The sequence below is a fragment of the Chiloscyllium plagiosum genome, unplaced genomic scaffold (genome assembly GCF_037043375.1).
Source record: "Chiloscyllium plagiosum isolate Xiang-an unplaced genomic scaffold, Cpla_swu_hap1 HiC_scaffold_6, whole genome shotgun sequence".
Classification (NCBI taxonomy): Eukaryota; Metazoa; Chordata; class Chondrichthyes; order Orectolobiformes; family Hemiscylliidae; genus Chiloscyllium; species Chiloscyllium plagiosum.
The window spans coordinates 105,716,627-105,738,089 of NW_028270144.1; the positions used below are offsets into that span (position 1 = coordinate 105,716,627).

The following is a 21,463-nucleotide window of genomic DNA, read 5'->3' on the forward strand; positions in this document are numbered from 1 at the left end:
TGCCAACCTGTCCATGGACGCAGCCAGATGTCTGCATGCCACAGCATTGGTGTAATTCGGCAACCTTTGTGGTGTGTCAGTTCACCCAGTGCCTTGGTTAATCAGACCACTGCTCCTCTGTCTTCTTGTGCATTGGAATTAAGTTAATTGCAGGCACTCTGGGATCCTCTGCTTCCTGGAATGAACAGCTGCCTGCTGTCCAGCAGTACTCTGAGTTTCTCCCTCGACCAGATGGGGAGGTGTGGTACTCCTGACTCTAATCCAGCTGATGTACCCAGAAATGTGTCAGTATTTGAGCTGGTGAAGAGTTTAGGAGGCAGCCTTGCTAGGTCATCCTCATCTGTGCTATCTTCCTCAGGAGGTGAAGATCTAGATCTTTGCAAAAACAACCTCTCTGCCGCCAAGAATGTGTTTATTCTACTGGTATCTGCCCGAGACAAAAGAGAGAAAATGTTGCAAACAAGGTCTAGTAATTCAGCATGTTAACAATATTCACAAAGGAGGGAATGGAAAAGTAGCACAGCAAAGGACAATGCTTCTTACTTGGGGCCAGGACATTGTGGTTTTGGCATCTCCTCAGGAGCACTCTTGGTCTTTGCCTGCCCCATATGGCACAGCTGTCAGTGGGGCCAAGACAGTGAGGTGTCCCAAGTGAGTGAGTAGGCAGTTTGAGGCCTTGCAAGGATTAGTAGACTGGAGGTCGGTGGGGGGTAAATGAAGGAAGATGTTGCTTGCAATAGTAGGAGTAGTAGATCATGAGACTTGGTGAGAAGTGGCTGCTGTCGAAGTGTAGTGAGTGTAAGGTAGCAGAGAGAAAAGTGTGGAACTTACCCTGGTGGAACAAGAAGGTCTATACTCTGGGTATTTTGATGGACCGCACTGACCCGAATGGCAGCTTCGGGCCTCTTCTATCAGTCCTGGGGGAAGAGAACAACTCTCCTCTGCACCGCTCCATCCACCAGATCTCCGGGTCTCTGTCCACACAGCATAGCACCAATTTCCCCAAATCTGTTAATTCAACATCAAGTTGATTGAATCATAGATGGCAGTTCAAGACTGCCAGCATTTGACCAGGTCCACAATGACCTTTTAAAAATTCCAGGACGTCCCAACAGAAGTCAGAACATCCGCCAACTGTAAATGTGACAGCAAGTGAGGGTGGTGCAAAGGCAATGAGTTGAGTTTGGCAAATTAGCACAAGAAAAATTGATAAGCAGAGAGAAATCCTTCACTGAAATTCACCAAAAAATGACATTTAGCCATTTCCAGTGAAGTTCAGCCCATTGTCCATCAGTGGGAAAGCAATGTGGTTTGCTGAGACAGGATTTAATTAAGTAAATAGAAATCAGTGGAAATGTGCCAAGCTGCTCAAATAGTGAAGTGCTGGAGCACTCACACCTGCTATTATGTCACCAAGCGGAATTGGATCCATGCACAACTCTCTGGCAATGACCCAGAGAAACTGCCTGCACAATATCAACAGAGAGGCAGCCTTGCAGTGCATTACACATGGGCAGCTACACTTTCGTTAGGATTCCACTATCAGGTTGTCACTTGTATTCCTGTTCCTCCCACCAGGTTCCTCCAATCAATTTTGCGTTTGCTGAGCTAGCAGACAATTGGTTGAGATGGAGTTTCATCTTTCCTACTGGCAACAAGAACAACGTGAGACAATTGCACCAAGTTCACTGCAGTGTTGAATTTCATTGTGTATAGGACTTCAATGTTGTTTTATAATGGCCTTCCAGGAAGCAGCTTCCTGAACTGAACAGGCACCACTGCTTAGTCCTTTTTATCTGTGCACTGTTAAATGCTCAGGACTCCCTTTTCATTATACAATCCACATTCTCCAGGCTGTGTGAACTACAATGATACTACTGATCATCACTGAGAGTCATAGAAGATGTTGTGATATGCTTGCTTGTTTTTGGCCACTGTCATTATTGACAAAGCCTACAATAAGAAAATACTGATTCCAGGAGAAAACTTTAATGAAGACATGCATTGTTCATATTGTGTTTGTGATTGTGTATGTCAAAGCAGACAAGATATTAGTACAGCAGAATGCTGCACTCTCTGATCTTGCTGAGGTTTGAATTTCTCGATAGTCAAAACACGATATAGGGACAAAGGTAGATTCCTAAAAAAGAATCAAGGGCTTTGAGATTTCTGATTTTCTGTTCAGATCCTTTTCATTCTTGAAGCTGTGGTATCACAGTCAGGCCTGAGTTTATTGCTCATCCCTATGCCCTAGAAACTATTGCAGTCCATGCAGTGGGGGTCTTTCCCTCACAGCACTGTGCTACTGCCTTCTCCACAACAGTCCAAGAAGGTAGCTCATCCCCCTCTCCCAAGGACAATTAGGAAATCACAAAATTTAGAACATGGAGGTACTAATCATCTTTCAACTGTTTAATTCACAACACTGTGGATGTGTCTCTTAGTCATTTACACCAAGTAACCATTTACAATCATTAAAGTCAATTCATGTTCTCATGTGATTGTTTTCACAATGCACATTCCGGTTTGTCTCTGGAACCCAAGTCCCTTGGCACAGCAGTCATGCTTAAAACAGCATTATACAGTCAGTATTTTTACACCAGGCAGAACTCACTTTAACTGATTGAAAATAGCAGCGAGGACACAGAACAAAATCAGATTTCCAGCATCCATAATTTGTTGTTTATTTTAGTGTTGAGGGAGATAGATCAAGGTCTGGGAATAATGGCTAAGATGTCATTGTAGATAGATTTTTTTGATGAAATATATTGGGTAAAACCCAAGAGCCACGTCTATAAATTACACAAACACAGAACTCAGGTATCAACTGTTTGTGTTCTAGTACCAGCAGCTTTCTATTAATATTGTTATTGATCTTTGGAATAGTTTCCCAGCTCATGCAGCAAGTATGAATTTATTGTAAATACTGAGTTGGACTGTTTTATGGCTGTGCAGGATTTTTGTGTCACCATAGTCATACCAGACCATAGGGCTGTTCTCTCATTAGAGAGGTGGTGATTTAACCTGAGGGCCACCATACTTAGGCAAGAGAAGACGTTAAGAAGGAGAGTCCTTCATGGTAACCTTAGCCAGTGATAGGAATTGAACCCACACTATTGGCATCATGCTCTTTCATAAGTCAATCATCCAGCAAGACACACCTGAATTCCCACCAGGCATGTCTGAACAAGTTAGTTGAAATCAGTAACACTTAGTACCAATATAAAGGAAGACACCAACTTAGAAGCAACATATAATGAACAGATAACAAGGGTACTACAATCCCAGCAGCAGTGCAGAATCTGTGTTTCTGTTCAATCTGAATTCATTTTGTAATACTGCCTCTACACAATGCTTTCAGGTCGAGCACAGTCTGGACAAGTTATCAGAGACAATGCAATTTACAGAAAGTGCATTACAGGCTTTCTGGATTTTTTAAGACTTTCCACCTGGTTAAAACAGGCAAGAGATCTCAGCAAAATAATACGTGAAACTTCTGTGTGGAATGCTGCGAGCAGTGAGTTTCTGTAAAAATCCATTCGCTCAGACCATTTTCTCAGCTCTTCCAGTTCAGTAGTCTAATCAATCCAGTAATTTTCCTACTGCTCGGTTTTCAAGAAGACCCCTGGACATTTCACTTCTTTGACTGGGTCATTGATTGGAATATTTCTGAGAGTTTACATCAATTATAAATGCTGCAAAGGCCAACTAACCTGGAAGCTTTTTCTTATTTTCGATGTGTTTACTGTGACTGTATCTGCACAGAGAACCTCTCCCTCCCCCTTCTCTTACACGCTCTGGATATTGGTGACCAATATACTTGTCTGATATTAAATCCAACCCATTATCTAGCCAGGATAGATTTTACCGTCTGTCTCAATGTCATCTCTCCCTCACAAAACAAAAGACCGTTTCTTTGCAGCTACTAAATAACCTGTCCACAATTTATTTCTCTCTTTTTCTTGTGGCTAATTCAGAGACTTGTCACACAAGTTTCCCGTGCATTGCAAAGAATCAAACTTTTGAACGCCAGTTTGATGCAGTATTTCTCAAAGTGTTCACTTAGCTTTTATGTAATTAGTATTGTAAAAGTACAACGATGAGAAATATGACTCCAAAACATTAAGCTGCAATACTTACTCGGATGGGGTCTAATAAACTCGCGGCTGTTCGTCCACCTGTGGGACCGTTGCTTGGTTCAGGGTTTTCAGCTGAATGATCATTTTCCCTAAGTGTGTCTGAAACTGTGCTTTGTCAGCTCAGGACCTGGACAACCGTAATCCCGCACTGGCTCTGACACTAATATCTCAATGTGTAACGGTATGACTGTGGGAGGGACTCCAGCTGCCCGTCACATCAAACTTGGACGTCCAGCTTGTTTTCTGCCCCTCTCCACTGAGTGTCAGACCGCAGGGACAGAGAGGCCGCTGATGTGTCAGGGTGGATTTGTCTGCCGCTCCCTGTTAATGGTGAACAAGTGGCGGACACAAAGCTGCTGGAATGGGTTTTAATCGGACAAGGGAAGACATTGAGGTGATTTCAGCGATTCTGTATACCTGTTGCTATCGCTTTCTTTCTCTCTTTGCATCTCAGACGAAATAAATTCTTATGCCCATATCTTTTTTCTCTCTCTAGTAATCATCAAAATAGTTGGGCAAACAATTTGCAATACAACTCTCAGGAGAGCTGCAGAAGCCAGAACCTTTCAGGCACTACTGAGTTTTGAGCAGATTTGTAGCTCAGGTTGAGGTTCTGGATGTGGGTTTGCTCGCTGAGCTGGAAGGTTCATTTTCAGATGTTTTGTCACCATACTAGGTAACATGTTCAGTGAGCCTCCGGACAAAGCTGCCTTTCAGGCACTGTTTCATTTGGCTGCATTGGAGTCCAATATTATCTGCCTTTTCCACACTTTCACCCAAACTCAACATGAATGCTTCCGTTTAGAAGTGGCATCTCCCTGCAGCTCTCTTATCCATCCATACACCCAGCATGAAGGTTTGCATTGTCATATTTTCAATAAAATGGATACTTATTCACTAAATATTTTCTTCCGAGTTAGTGCTCAGAGACTAATGATAAACTCAGAGAGTTTTTTGGCCAGCATTTGCCACCTATGCCCATTTGCCCTTGAACCTAAAAGCCTCAGCCTTTTCAGAGGGCAGTTGCTGTAGCTGTGAAGCCACATGGAGGCCAGACCAGCTGTGGATGGCAGATTTCTATCCCTATGGTGTGACATCAGCCCTCTGGGGTAGAAAATTCCAAATATTCACCCTCCCTCTCATCTCAGTCATAAATGACCAACACCATACTCTGAGACTGTGTCCCTTTGATTCTAGATTCACCACCCAGGGAGAACACGGTCTCCACATCAATCTTGTCACACCCTGTAAGAAGTTTCAATGCGATCACTTCTCATTCTTTAACATGCTAGAGGATGCCAGTCCAGATTCCTCAATCTTTCATGGTATAATCACATCATCCCAGGGATATATCCTTGAAGGATCCATTTCCTTATCCTTCAATTCCCTTAGTACCCTAAGCTTTATCTGTTCTGTTCAATGACTCAACATCCACTGTCTAAAGTAAATAAATAAATTTAGTCAGTCCACCCAGTTTTTAAAAACTTATCTGAGTAACTGAGAATCTTAAATCATTCAAGCAGATTTCTTCTGAAACTTTTCCAGAGTTACTATAACATCCACTATATGTGGAGAACAAAGCTGGATTCCATGCACAAATAGGGGAGAAACAGCATATGATCAGCAGCTGGTTGAAGAGGTTGTGGTGGAAAACTGACATGAGATATTTGGACTGCACACATGCATGAGGTTTGCTGCTATCACATCTGGCAACTGCACTTATGTAAATGTTATGCCTGCATTTTCTACCAGCCCTCTGCAAACAGCCATTGTCAAGTGACCTTAATAGATGACAGATATGTGGAACAAACTATTACACTTCATCTTAGGCTTTTTGTGGGGACAAAGCATGTAAGGATGGAAGTATATGAACATTTCAAAATAAAGATTAATCATGTGAAGGACACAGTTTTGTCTTATAACACCGGACAACCTCCTTCCAATTCTCTACTGGAGGTCCCCATGAAACTGAACTTCCAAAGTATCATGTCAATATTGGCACTCTAAAAATATTTGTCCACGGATGTGATCATTGCTGGCAATCATTTCCCATCCTTGACTACTTTGAGAAGATAGTAGTAAGCTGCCTTCATGAACACTGCAGTCTATGTGATGCAAGTACACTGGCAGTACTCTTAGGGAGTGATTTTGAGGATCTAATGACAGTGCGGGAACGGTAATAGCCCTCCAGGCTTGTAACTTGGCAGAGAATCTGCAGGTGGTGACATTTCTGAGTCTCTGTTGCCCTTGACCCTTCTAGGTGGTGAAGACTGTATGTTTGGAAGATGCTGTCAGAAGTGATTTGCTGAATTGCTGTAGTGACTTTTGCGGATGGTGGAGGGAGAAACCTTTAAAGTGGTGGATGTGGTGTTGATCAAGCAGGCAGCTTTGACCTAGATGGTGTTGAACTTCTTGAAAGCTGTTGGAGCTGGATCCATCCTGTTCCATCACAACTATGCTGTGGGGATAGTGGGCAGGTTTTGGAAAGTCAAGAGATGAGTTACTTGCTGAGAATAAGAAGGCTTGGATTGGCCAGTCTTTGTATGACAGTTGAATATCTGATGAATGATGACTTGTGGAATGTTAATGGTGAGAAATTCAGTGATTGTAATTGCAAGTCAAAGGAAAATAGAGATGTTTCTCTTTATTATTGTATAAAAGTGGTGTTTTAAGTTGTTGCAGGTTTTCAGTGTATTATTTCCTGTGATCAAAAGGGGAAGATCATAATGAGAGACATTTCCGATGCTTGCAACATAAGAACATATTTGAAATATGGAGGTAAAGCAAAGTAAGAGAACATTTCATTTATACAATATTTGTAATATTATGGCATTATTAGACAATATACATAATATTTTATAAACTGCAGAGATATTTGAAACAAAAACATTATTGAAGAACATCTTGCAGCTCTGGCTTGTGTCCTCCAAGATACTGAATGAGACCAAGTCATGTGATGCTGAATCATTTCCTGTGATGATGTAAAATCCAAATTAACCCATTAAAACTCCAACATCTAATATTGTGCTACATCTCACTCTAGTCTCTGATTCTCTTTGCTATATTGTAAAGATAACACAAACCACAGTTTTAAACCCTGGTGTGCTGCAGTCTTTAATCTTATTTCTTCTTTTAGGTCCTCATCTTTCCTCCATTCTTCTGATATAGACATCCACCGTGGAAATTTCAAGAATGACCAGAATGGATCCTCTTTTCCTAATGAGCAGATTGGGGGTTTGAATCCTCTTGGTGGTCCCTTGGGCACTGTTGGACAGGAGAGGAATTGGTGAATGATTCAGGTTCACCAGTCAGATTGTTATCTGCATTGCTGGATGATTGCAGTAGCTCTGTTCAAGAACATTATGTAATTGGAGGCTTCCACAGGGTAGGAGGCTTTCTCTGTCTGGCACCCAGCACAAGCAGTACCAGGCTGTGTTTGAATGAGGTAGAATCATGCACATGGTCTCTGTTCAATTAGTTGTCCATAACACATTTATCTCGGATACTTATTGACTCTCCTAGTTCTGGAGAAGAGTCATTCTGAGCTCAAAACATTAACTTTGTTTCTCTCTACACAGATACTGCCAGATTCTGATGAGTTTCTCCAGCCCTTTCAGTTCTTAGTTCAAATTTGCAGCATTTTCTGAACTGTGCTTTTATTTCTATCGCCTGGTTAGATGTCTGGAAGGTTGCTTACCTTGTGACATTTTTAACAGTTCCTTATCTGACTGGAATATTTCTCCTCTTTCTCCCTCATTTTGCCAAACAGTTTCTATTTGTTGTATGATGTTTGTGGGAGAGGTTAGAGTTGAGTTCTTAATCATCTTCCAATGAGGAGCTCACATAATAGTTGACAATTTTATAGTTTAGTGAATGAAAACTCAAAAATGCAAGTTGTATGTCTTTGTGCTTCATGCTCAATATTTTCACTTTTATCCTTTAGCTCCATCTTTGACTTGAGGCTTACCTCAACTGACTTCAATCCATCTTGAGCAGTAGTCTATGACAATGACAAGGGCATCTTAATCTCCATGCCAGAAGATATCTCTCCCAAGATGTAGCCATAGATTTGATAGGAAGGAGCTTCCCTGCCTACTCAATGCTACCTGTCCCTCTACCTATCTTTGTATTGTCTGCAAACTTAGCCAGAATGCCCTCAGTTCCTTCGTCTCGATTATTAATGTATAAAGTGTAAAGTTGTGGTCCCAACACTGACCCTTGCAGAACACCACTTGTGCCCTGCTGCCATCCTGAGAAAGACCCTTTTATCCCCACTCTCTGCTTTCTGTCAGACAGTCAATCTTCTATCCATGCTAGCAGTTGTCCTCCCCACTCCTTAATAACAACCTTTCCTTTTTTATACTGGACAGTTTGGGCTGAGATAGGGCTCTTCCTGTAGCCTCACAGCCTGGATCTATTGTGTTTCCTGATCTCAGCTTGTTTGCTCAGTTAGATTACTCTTTCTAAGGTTAGATCATCTCTTGACTACAAGTGGTCAGACAAGACATCATATAATGCTCCCTACAACAATTCAATTGTTCTGTTTATTTTTATTCACTCATGGGATGTGAGTGTTGCTGACTCTGCAGTATTTATTGACCATCTCTGGTTGGCTTTAAGAAGGTGGTGCTAAGTTGCCATCTTGAACTGCTGCAGCCCATGTGCTGTAAATTGCCATTAGAGAGAGAATTCCAGGATTTTGACCAATTCTGCTTGGCAAAGTGTGAAATTTCTCTTGAGACCGGAGGCTGGTGGTTTTGAGGTAATTTCCATATTTCAGAGTTGAGCAGGGGGCACTTCAGGTCACACTGGTCAGATGGGGTCAAGGGTTGCTTGGAGCGTGAGATAGAGCAGCATGCATATTAATGAAGCTGGTGACTAGTCCAGACTCAGGAGCCATACTGCACTAAAACCAATGTTTAACTAAATTGTCCAGGTAAGTTTTTCCAAGTAAAATTGAAATCGCTCAGTTTTCAGACACCTCGGTAACCAAATTTGAGGTACCTTACCTTTGATTTATAAGTACAGCAAAAAAGGAGGCAAATTGACCCATGATACCTGTTCCAACTCTTTTGGCATAATCATTGAAATTATCCCACTTCCCTTCTCTTTTCCTGTAGTCCTGTAAATTTCCACCCCCAACTATAATCCAATTACCTTTTAAAGATCAATCACCTTCTCAGGCAGCACATTCCATACCACAACACTCCATATATAAAATGTTTCCTCAAATTGCTTGTGTTTGTTTGCTCATCCTTGGCAAGTTGGATTGTCCTTGGCAAGTAGGATTAATGAGAATCCCTTGGCATTTTATACGTATATTAGGAGCAAGAAAATAACTGTGGAAAGGGTATGTCCACTCAAGGAGAAAGGAGGGAATTTAAGCATGGAGTGAGAGGAAGTGGTGAAGTACTTAATGAGTACTCAACATTGTTACTCACTAAGGAGAAGGACATGAATGATGGTAAGATTGGGAAAGGAGTATGTTGGTATCCTGGGACACGTTGATATAAGAAGGAGGAGGTATTAAAAAAACATTAAGGTAGATAAGCTCCCAATAGGATCTATCCCAGAATACTGAAGGAAACAATACAGGAACTGCCAGGAGCGTTGATATACAGAGAAATCTTGGGAACCAAGTCTGTAGCTCTCTGAATTTAAACACACAAGTAAATAAGCTGGTAAAGAAGACGTGTAACATGATTGCATTCATTGGTTGCGGCACAGTGTTTTAAAAGTTGGCAAGTCATGTTGCAGTTGTGTAACACTTTAGCTAGGCCACATTTGCTGTATTCTGGATTAGTGGTGCTGGAAGAGCACAGAAGTTCAGGCAGCATCCGAGGAGCAGTACTGCTGCCTGAACTGCTGTGCTCTTCCAGCACCACTGATCCAGAATCTGGTTTCCAGCATCTGCAGTCATTGTTTTTACCTTACAGTTGCTGTATGTCTGCAGTTCTTGTCTTCATACGATAGGAAGGAAGTGGACACTTTGGAGAAAGTGTAAAAGGGGTTTACCAAAATGTTGTCAAGACTGGAGTGTATTGGCTATGAGATGAGAGTGAACAAATTTAGATTGTTTTCACTCGAGCACAACAGGCTGAGTGATGACCTGATAGGAGTATATAAAATTATGAGAGACATGATTGGGTGGATGGTTAGAGTCTTTTCCCCAACGTGGAAATGTCAAATATTAGGAGGTATAGCTTTAAGGTGAAAGGAGAAAAGTTTAAAGGAGATGTGAAAGGCACGTTTGATTCACAGAGGATGGTAGGTGTTAGGAACACACTGCCAGGAGAGGTGGTAGAAGCTGATACATTAGCAAAGTTCAATAGGCATTTAGACAGATACATGAACAGGCAGGGAATAGAGGGATATGGACCATGTGAAGGCAGATGGGATTGGTTTAGAATGGCATCATGGTCAGCACAGGCTGAAAGGTCTGTTCCTGTGCTGTACTGTTCTATGTTCAATAATTGCCTTACATCTGTGTCCTCAACTTGTTGTTCCTTCGGGAAACAATTTCTCCGCATTTACTTCATTAAAACTATTAGCAACTTTGAACAAATGCCTATTGGAAAGATGTTGTGAAACTTGACAGGGTTCAGAAAATATTTATAAGGATGTTGCTAGGATTGGAGGATTTGAGCTATAGGGAGAGGTTTAATAGGGTAGGGTCGTTTTCCCTGGAGCGTTGGAGGCTGAGGAGTGACCTTATAGAGGTTTACAAAATCATGAGGGGCATGGATAGAATAAATAGACAAAGTCTTTTTCCTGGGGTGGGGGAGTCCAGAACTAGTGGGCAGAGGTTTAGGGTGAGAGAAGAAAGATATAAAAGAGACCTAAGGGGCAACGTTTTCACATGGAGGGTGGTATGTGTATGGAATGAGCTGCCAGAGGAAGTGGTGGAGGCTAGTACAGTTGCAACATTTAAAAGGCATCTGGATGGGTATATGAATAGGAAGGGTTTGGAGGGATATGGGCCAGGTGCTGGCAGGTGGGTCTAGATTGGGTTGGGATAACTGGTCGGCATGGATGAGTTGGACCGATGAGTCTGTTTCCATGCTGTACATCTCTATGTCTCTATGACTCAAATCTCCCCTTAATCTTCTCTGCTGTAAAGAGGACAACCATAGCTCTCTTATCTTCCTATTTTAACTGAAGTCTTACTTACTTGGTGACATTCTAGTAAATCTGTGTTGCATCTTGACATGTTTAGTGCCTAGAATTGAACACATAGTATAACTTCTATGTTTTTGTACTTAATGGTTCCATTACTGAAGGCAAGGATTCCATACACTTCTTTAATAATCTTCCCAATTTATCTCAAGGATTTGTGTACATCCCAGCTTTCTGTTTTCGTAACTCCTTTAAAATTGCATCATTTGGTTTATTCTTCCTAACAAAATACAGGCAGTCCCTGGATTCCACTCTTGAGGCCGTTTGCAAACTGATCTGTCTGCCAAATAGGAACACTGCAGGACAATATAATTTAGCAACTCATAAATATAGGAAACATTTGTCTTTCAGATTTTTTAAATTATACCAATGTAAGGGATCGTGTTCATAAATACAAGCGTTCGTTAAGTCAGATGTTCGTAAATTGGGGATTCCTGTTTGTGACAAATTTAAATTAAATTGCTATTAACTCCCAGACCAGAAAATTTGTTCTTTCCTTTACTTATTCATAACTTTAAAAGCCTCGATTAAATTTCATCTTCTCTCCTCATAGTTCCTCTCATTAAACAATGCAGCTTTCATTTTTGGTGTCAGAGTACACAGGATCAAGCTAAAAATAAAAAAAATGGTTACACTTCAAATCTTGATACTGTATACTTTTCTGGATCTTGAATTTTATTAATGGAAACCTATTAGACACAACTCATTCCTTCTTTCTAAAAAAACCTTTAAATTTTCCGCTTTGCATCTGCACCATACAGTGTTCTATCATATTTTGAAACATATATCCTAAACCTTTATTTTCAAGAAACACTTAAATTAATAGAGAGTTGACTACCCTCTAAAAATAATTGCATTGAAACAAATTAGAAATTTGGTTAAAATAATAGCCACATCATCCACATGCTGAGCAAATTAAATAGCTTGCTAACTATTTATTTCTTTAGCAACCAATCTCAAATAATCAAGGTTAAACCTAATTTGTTTTTCTATGCAATTATTTTGCTTCTGTACTGTATCAACAATGCATCATCACTCATTTAGGAGTGAGAAATGTTTATGCCAACATGGAAGTATTTAAAATAATGATACATCAAAGTCTGCTGAAATATTCATGACAAGTGCTCCTTGAACAGAATGTCATATTTCTATTTGTGCAAATTATTATTATCATAAATGCTTCCATTGAATCCATTCGGAGGGTCAGTGTGGACTTGTTGGGCCGAAGGGCCTGTTTCCATACTGTAGGAAATCTAATCTAAAAACACCATTTAAGAAGCCATCATCCCCCAAAACAATACCGAATCCAACAACAATTGCTATGATAACAGCGTTATGTTCTATCTTATAGTCCGTATTCCTTAAAGAGACATGCTCATAACAACTTCACGGTATCATAGCAGGCGGCCTGAGGGTGTAAAGATCACATACTACATCTCAACGCAGATCTCCTGAAGCATGACATGTTACGAGAAGCATGCTGCCAAGGCCTCAACTTCCCATCCAAAAGATACCTGGCACTATTTCAAAGAAGTGCTGGAGGGTTATTATTGGTGTCCTAACCAATATTTATCTTTCAAGCAACGACACAAAACAACATTGTTGTCAATCTTTGCTTGAGGAAGTTGTTATGTGTAAATTGAGTGGTGTGCTTCCTAATAGCAGTGAGTACACTTACAAAGTACCTCATTGACTGTAAAGCACTTTGAGACATCTGATGGTAGTAATAACGTCCCTTCTCTCCTGGAGACTGTATGGGACTAAGTTAAAGTGAGCTCTGCTTTTTGATTGAACTCTGTTTCATTTGACAATCAGTGACTGAGTAGCACATCAAGCAGATTCTTCTGTAATCCTTACAGCAAAAAATAACACAACCCCACTGAGATTCAATAACTTCTGTGAATGTAAGAGGGACAGGGGAACTGAGACTCAGTGGGTAGGTACCAGATGTGCTGAATTAATATGGCCTTTCCCTCATGTCCACAGTAGCTTCAGTGAAAGATCCATAAAAACATCTGAAAATGACACCTACAGTTCTTCTGCCAAAGTGAGAACAAATTAGAGGGTAAACCTCAGGGGAAATTCACTCCCATAATATTGGGTAACACAAAGTCAGAAAGAGGAGAGCTTTGTTCCTTGTCTCTGATGCATTACAATTGCAATGGGGACAAAACACTTGGTCTCTGACTGAGGGTATTAGAAAATGAATCACCCAGAGTTATGATTTTGTCACAATATCTAGTGATTACTATGCAGTGCATAAATATGGTCATCAGGAAAGGGAAGGATCAGACTTAAACGTATTAACAGTCCAGTTGCTGCATTGGTTAGGTTTACAGATGAATGGTTAGTTGGTGGGATATTGGTGTCTGTGAAATTGTATGTCAGTGTGAATTCCATATTCAGGAGAAAAACTGAAGAAACATTATTCAAAAGGAAATAAGTTTTCTTGAATGCTCTGTGCTTTGCTAAAGGAGTTCTTTCATCACAAAGCAATCTATTTTCAGTTTTTTCCAGGTCGTCTATGCTTCAGCTCATGTCTAATTGCTTTACAGTATGCAAAGGAATCTTTTAACAACATTCTCAAAAAAGCAGATAACTCACTGATTTTATATTTGCGCTGAGAATCTCGACCTTTACCATCACTTCCCTAGTTATTTACAGAAAGGAAATAATCACAGTCAGTATTGCTAGCCTCTAGGTATAAACAGTCTTTTAAGTCTGTAGACGCTGTGACAGGTTGCTAAGTAACAAAATGTGTAGCAAATTACATTAAACTATGTATTTTCTTTATTATGAAGCAGATCTCAGTGATTTGAAATCTGTGTCTCGCATCACCAGCCTTCATTACTGACTGGTCAGAGGTAATGTTGCCATTTATAATCTTAATGCACAATGGAACGTAACTAGGATGCAATATCTGGGACCCAACCAATTAACATGTTACACAAAAAGGTGTGCTGCACTGTGGATGTCTGTTAATATCCATGATAATTAAACAGGGGGCGAACCATTCCAATATTTTACTAAAGTTTATATTTGTCACTAAAAACTTTGTTGTTTAAAATGAAGTATTACATTTTGTTCACCTTCTTCATTAATCATTTTAAGATTGCTGTGAAGTTGATGCATTATATCCATCAGGAACATCTCTAATAGTCTCACACTACTCAGGGATAGAATTACTTTTGTGAAGATAGGGCTGGACACCTCTCTCATCAATTGGACTAGCTGAAGGCCTTTGACAGATTATTGCATACCTTCATGATGGCCGTTCCTTTCAAAACAGAGTTTTGGAGGATATCCACAGTTGGATCCTACTGCTCAACACAAACTATACACAAATAGTGTCATTTCAATTAATGGGTGGGAAGCAAATATGTATTTTGGCTGTCATCTGTATAATAATTCACATGCTGTATCAAATCCGTTTCTGACTCCACCAAGAGAGTTTGTAAACCTGGAATTGGAGACAATCCCAAACAGCAGAGGGGTTCAAGTCAAGGCCTCCCTGTACATAGATGATATCACCATCTCATGCCCAGATCTGCTGTCAGTTCACAGACCAATGGCCTCAGGGGCTAAAGTAAATCACAACAAGAACAAGACCATGATCCTTGGGAACAGAGCCAATCAATCCCTTGGTTCCTTCACTGTCATGTCAAACGACCTGATGCAGTTGAGTATATAGTTCAGTCACCCCAGATGACCTGATGGTACTGAGAATATGGTTCATCCTCTCTATTGCAGCTTAAAACTTAGTCATCATGAGCGAGGCACACTTAGTGGTGCAATAAGTGGCACAGATCTGGTCTATACCCAACTCCCTCATGTGGTGGTAGCCCCAGTCATCTTAGACCATAAGACATAGGAGTGGAAGTAAGGCCATTCGGCCCATCGAGTCCACTCCGCCATTCAATCATGGCTGATGGGCATTTCAACTCCACTTACCCGCATTCTCCCCGTAGCCCTTAATTCCTTGTGACATCAAGAATTTATCAATCTCTGCCTTGAAGACATTTAGCGTCCTGGCCTCCACTGCACTCTGCGGCAATGAATTCCACAGGCCCACTACTCTCTGGCTGAAGAATTGTCTCCGCATTTCTGTTCTGAATTTACCCCCTCTAATTCTAAGGCTGTGTCCACGGGTCCTAGTCTCCTCGCCTAATGGAAACAATTTCCGAGTGTCCACCCTTTCCAAGCCATGTATTATCTTGTAAGTTTCTATTAGATCTCCCCTTAATCTTCTAAACTCCAATGAATACAATCCCAGGATCCTCAGCCGTTCCTCGTATGTTAGACCTACCATTCCAGGGATCATCCGTGTGAATCTCCGCTGGACATGCTCCAGTGCCAGAATGTCCTTCCTGAGGTGTGGGGACCAAAACTGGACACAGTACTCCAAATGGGGCCTAACCAGAGCTTTATAAAGTCTCAATAGCACAATGGTGCTTTTATATTCCAACCCTGTTGAGATAAATAACAACATGACATTCGCTTTCTTAATCACGGACTCAACCTGCATGTTTATCTTTAGAGAATCCTCGACTAGCACTCCCAGATCCCTTCGTACTTTGGCTTTATGAATTTTCTCACCGTTTAGAAAGTAGTCCATGCTTGTATTCTTTTTTCCAACGTGCAAGACCTCGCATTTGCTCACATTGAATTCCATCGGCCATTTCCTGGACCACTCTCCCAAACTGTCTAGATCCTTCTGCAGTCTCCCCACTTCCTCAGTACTACCTGCCTGTCCACCTAACTTTGTATCATCGGCAAACTTCGCTAGAATGCCCCCAGTCCCTTCATCCAGATCATTAATATATAACGTGAACAGCTGTGGCCCCAACACTGAACCCTGCGGGTAATCTTCTGTTTTATCTGACAATTGGACATGGATCAAGTCTGTAAGGACACAATGTAGAATCCTCTAGATGAAGGGGGAGAAAGATACTTTGATATTAACTCCTGATGACCATTTTTGTGTAGCTGCTTTGAGCCTAAGTATACAAACACCAAGTGTCACTGTGTGCAGAGGTTCTACCTGTCTCCGCATTGCAAAGAATAGATCTGGCCAAATTGTCATAGTATTCATCTTTCAAATTGGGCTGTACGATATCACTTTATCCTCATAGAAAACTTTGTGTCGAAAAACACCTTTGGAAGTTAGTCCCAAGATGATAGATATTGAAATTTGATATTAATTTGATTTGAAAATATGAAATTAAAAGCTTAATGGTGTAATTATTGGCTTAAAAACTACTGTGCTTTACCTGGTCTAGCCTATATATGACTCCAGACATCACAATGTGGTTGACTCTTAACTTCCCTGTTGGCAATTAGGGAAGGGTAATTTTGCTGGCCTAGCCACATCTACATCCCATGAAAAAAGAAAAGTAATTCTATCAAGCAGCTGTTTGCACATAATATCCTCAAGGCCCTGCAGCAAAAGGAATAGGTAGGTATTGGCGGATGGTTCCCTGAGCTGACTGACAAAGTAATTTGCAGAATGAACTTGCAAATGAGAACCAAGATGTAACTTACCACATGGGAAGAAGTGTCTTCCCTGTCAGATTGTTCATCCATGTATAGTTTTCGAGGAGATGCAGTGATTTTTTTTTTGTCAAGGTTCAACCCAAGCAGCTCCATAACACAGAACTCAGTGCTCTGCGCGCAGTTCCAAAGGTTCACCAAGATGATCCCCAATATGGAAGGGTTGTCTTTTCAACAATGGTTAGACAGGCTAGGACTCTATTCATTGGAATGCAAAGTGATCTTGTTGAAACATATAGAGTTCTTAAGGGGCGTAACGGGGTAAAAGCTGAGAGGATGTTTCCCTTTGTGGGAGAGTCTAGGAACCAAGGAATTAAGGAGCACCAAATTAAGATTGAGATGAGGGGGAATTTATTCTCTCAGAGGGTTGTGAATAGTTGGGAACTCTTTGCCACAGAGAGTTGTGGAGACAGAGTCCTTCTGTTTATTTAGGGCTGAAATACAAAGGCAGATTGATTCTTGATCATTAGGGGAATAAAGGGTACTGGGGATAATGCAGGAAAGTGGGTGAGGAATATCAGATCATCCATGATCCCATTAATTAGTGTAGCAGGCTCAAGAGGCCAAATGGCCCACTCCTGTTCCTATTTCTTATAGTCATAATTTCTTATTATTGCACACATTGTGAAACAGCTGTTGGACAGCCAGTAACTCAGTATTAAACATTCTTTAGTCTGTCCAAAACTGGTCGATCTTCCAATGTATATTGCAGACTGATAAATTCAAAGGTCTAGGACTACATGCTAACCAAAGCACTTAGGGATCCCATTTGCAAAGGCTCAATAGGAAAGACCACAATCTGAAGGCCTCCTACCCTAGAATACCAAAGGCTGGAATCTGCATAAAAATCATTACGGTGAATGCAATAAGAATATTTCACATGAAATTTAAATATTGCACACATGATCGGTGATGGGACCCCTGTTGATGGTATTGGATAAATGATTTGGAGGAGAATGCAGGTGGCTTGATTAGTAAGTTTGTGGACAACACAAAGATTGGCAGAGCTGTGGATAGTGAGGAGGATTGGCAGAGGATATACAGTAATAGGATATAGGTGGGCTGGATACTTGGGTGGAGAAATGGCAAATGGAGTTTACTCTGGACAAATGTGAGGTGATGTATTTTGGACGATCTAATTCAGGAGGGAAGTATACATAAATAGCAGAACCCTTAGTAGCATTAACATACAGAGGTATTTTGATGTACCTCAGTGTATCTCACTGAAAGTGGAAACACAAATGGATAAGGTGGTCAAAAAGGCATATGGTATCAGTCAGAGCATAAACATGGGCAAGTCATGTTGTAGCTGTGTAGAACTTCAATTAGGCCACATTTGGAATATTGTCTACTGTTCTGCTCATCACACTATCAGAAGAATGTGAAGGTTTTGGGGAGGGTACAGAAATGGTTTACCAGTATGTTGCTTGGTTTAGAGGATATTAGCTATGAGGAGAGATTGGACAAACTTGGATTTGTTTTCAAGGATGAGGGGTGGCCTGATAGGAGTTTACAAAATTATTAAAGGCATGGATAGGATGGATAGTTGCAATCTTTTTCCCAGGGTAGAAATGTGAATTACTAGAGGACATAGGTTTAAGGTAAAAGGGGATAAGTTTAAAGGAGATGTGAGAGGCAGATTTTTTACAAAGAGTGTGGCAAGTGCCTGGAATGCACTGCCAGAGGTGGTGGTGGAAGCAGATACAATAGCAATGTTTCAGAGGCATCTTGGCAGATATGTGAATAGGCAGGGAATAGAAGGGTACAGCCCGCATAGAGACAAAAGATTTTTAGTTTCAAAATGCGTCATGTGTCAACGCCATCTTGGTAAGCGAAATGGCCTGGTTCTGTGTTGAACTGTTCTTTGCTCTTTTGTGCTTTGTTCTCTTGTCACTGGTAAACTCTTCCAATATTTAGTGGTCTCATAATGAATGCTTGGGTGAGTTCCAAGAGTTAATATAGAGTGAGTCTGGCAGGTATCTGTTTATGCAGTTGGAAAGGGGAATGCCATCTTCATTCGCTGACATCTTTATTACCTAGAAATAACTTGATATTTCTTTATAGTGGCTTTGGTTCCACTGTGTTATTTTGGCAACATAAAGAGATGTGAAGTGGTTGAAGGCCTCACCAAGGGGGTTTTCAATTCTTGTCTTTTATTGACAGCTTTCTGGTAAAGTAATAAGAGCAATGTTTTTCAAAAGGATTTTTAAATGGCTTTTGTTTGCAAACATTTCACAGGTGTGCTGTATTGTTGTATGGCCTATTAGTTAGGTTCCCAGTGCAAGCAGAGTGACTGGGTAATAGAGAACATGGGACTTTGGAGATATCAGAAGACATGGGAGATATGAGAGGGCATCACTGTATTGACGGGGGCATGGGGATTGGGTAGTGTTGGTGACGCGAGAGGGCCTTAACAACCATAAACACAACTAGGCCAATGTCCCAGTAAACAGAGGCAGGGCTGCTAACCTTCTGGCTTTACCACTGCCCACCTCCATTGCCCAGTTGGACTTGTCTCCATCCCATCCCTCTCTTCCAAACATGAAAATAGGTTGGACGGCTCCTCCAGGAACTGTGAGATCGGGAACATTCACGACTTCCAGTATCCATTGTCTTGATGAAAATCCAGCCCTGTATTTTACAATTATGTCACCAGAGGCAAGAGTAGATCAAATTAAGAGGGGTCCAAAGTTGGATCATTGAGGTAATTGTGCAAGAGCAGGATAATACATAAATGCCAATTGTCATTTCTGGCAGTCAATACATTCCTCTCTTTTAAGTTACCAGATTTGCAGAATTCTCGAATTAAATGAGCAAGCAAATACTCACTGAAAAATCATCTTTTACAAATGCTTCCAGGTAATAGTTCAAACTATGTTCTCTCTATTAATGCTGTAGCTTTAAATAATTTAGAACCAAATATGACCTCTAAGCTCAAAGTCTCAGGAGAGTAATATCAGTATAGAAATTACAGGATAAAATGTAATGAAGTGGCAAGCTTCATATTAAAGGCAAGTACCCTAGCTCATAATCTAATTTAAAGTAGAATGGTAAAGCTTTCTAAAATGCTGGCTGGCTGGGAAAGTGATAGGAATGAGAATAATTCAATTACTCTTGTCATATTGTAACCAATATTGGAACCAATTATTATGCAAGCTAGCACACCATTGTACTTGGAACAAACAATGTGTGAGTTCTCAAACTGTAATTTGGGAAGGTTCATAGCTGAGCCAATATTTAATTTGGAATTCACTGAGAATATGTGAGTAAGCCAATCTTAATTGATCAAAATTCAATTCATTTTAAATCAATGCAATGGTTATAACAATGTTGAGACAATAACACCAAATCCCAACAAAACTGATCATGTTCAATTAGGAATATTGATGTACTCTTGGAGCTTTCATTATCCGATCACTCCATCTCCAACCACCCTGTCATTGAAGTCACTTCTTCTCCCATCTCCAATACTTTTATAGCAATAAATAAATGTGCTCAAAGAAATTGTAAATGGAAAGAACCCTGCTTTTCTGCGCCCTGGGGATTAATCCTTAATTCCTGAAGACTCCCAGACAATCCTGAATCACAGTAATTTGAATCATTGAGGACTTCCTCTCCCAATGTCGATAGAAGGCTTGGTTTAAATCAATTATTGACCCAATAAATGGCTATGGAGCAAACTGGCCAAGCCAGGCAGAATTGCCCCTGGTTTTTAGGTCCACCGTCTTAAAAAAATGCAGCTTTTCAGCATATAGTGTTTCCGTCCAGCAATCACCCAGATTGACAAGTTTGGTTTCCAGTCTGAGTTACATTAGTGGGCATCATCTTTGGTAATAGTTACAATCCACGTACAACAGGGCAGGCTGCATCTCAAGGGAGGGAGTTGCAGCTTCAAAGATGCCACCGGGAACTTGTAAGGGGCCGAATGGGAAGTTTAATCCTCAGCCACAGGGATGGGTGTCTTATCCTATTTCCAGGTAATCTTTCTATTGGGGGAGTGTGGGTATTGTTCGATCAGAGGGAGCTGACATGATTCAGAAGAGGCACCTCTGTCCTTCCTGGTCCACACGCTTTGCTAAAAAGGTAATTTCTGCCTGAATCTGTCTCCTTTTATCTGCTGGGTTTCAATGAAATCTGACGGTCCAGCCAGCTATTGATAAACTGCAAGCCAAGCTAAATCAGAGGTACTAGCCTGAATTCAATATCTAATATAACAACTCAGTTCCTAGGATCTGATTGGCTGGCCACTCATTGTCCCACCTCAATTATATTAGAATTTGTAAGGTCAGAGGTTAGGATCAAGTGTAACTGTTTTAGAATCTACCATTCGACCATACCTCACCCCCCCCAACCCATTTTGGAGAGGTTAAAATTTATCCAAATGAATTTTACAACACAATGGAATCCATTAAATTCATTATGTTTTTTTTGTATCACTTTCTTAAGTTTTATCTTTCAATTCTTTTTCTCCACTTGGCCATTTGAAAGCTATTTCAATTTTGCTCAGATCTCAATTCTGCTGTTTAATAGGATTTTTTATGTACAAATAACTCTGAGTAAATATAACTGTCATAATCAACCCTTTTTTATCATTAGGA

General features: G+C 40.7%; 1 protein-coding gene across 2 annotated transcripts in view; it reads right to left on the reverse strand.

Moving 5' to 3' along the window:
- p2ry2.1 (purinergic receptor P2Y2, tandem duplicate 1) overlaps positions 1-4,260 on the reverse strand; it is a 41,802-nt gene extending 37,542 nt beyond the window's left edge. For both annotated transcript variants that reach the window (XM_043692166.2, XM_043692164.2), the window contains exon 1: positions 4,141-4,260. The gene's annotated coding sequence lies outside the window, so the exon portion shown is untranslated. The remainder of the gene's footprint in view (positions 1-4,140) is intronic.
- Positions 4,261-21,463: the final 17,203 nt, after the last annotated feature.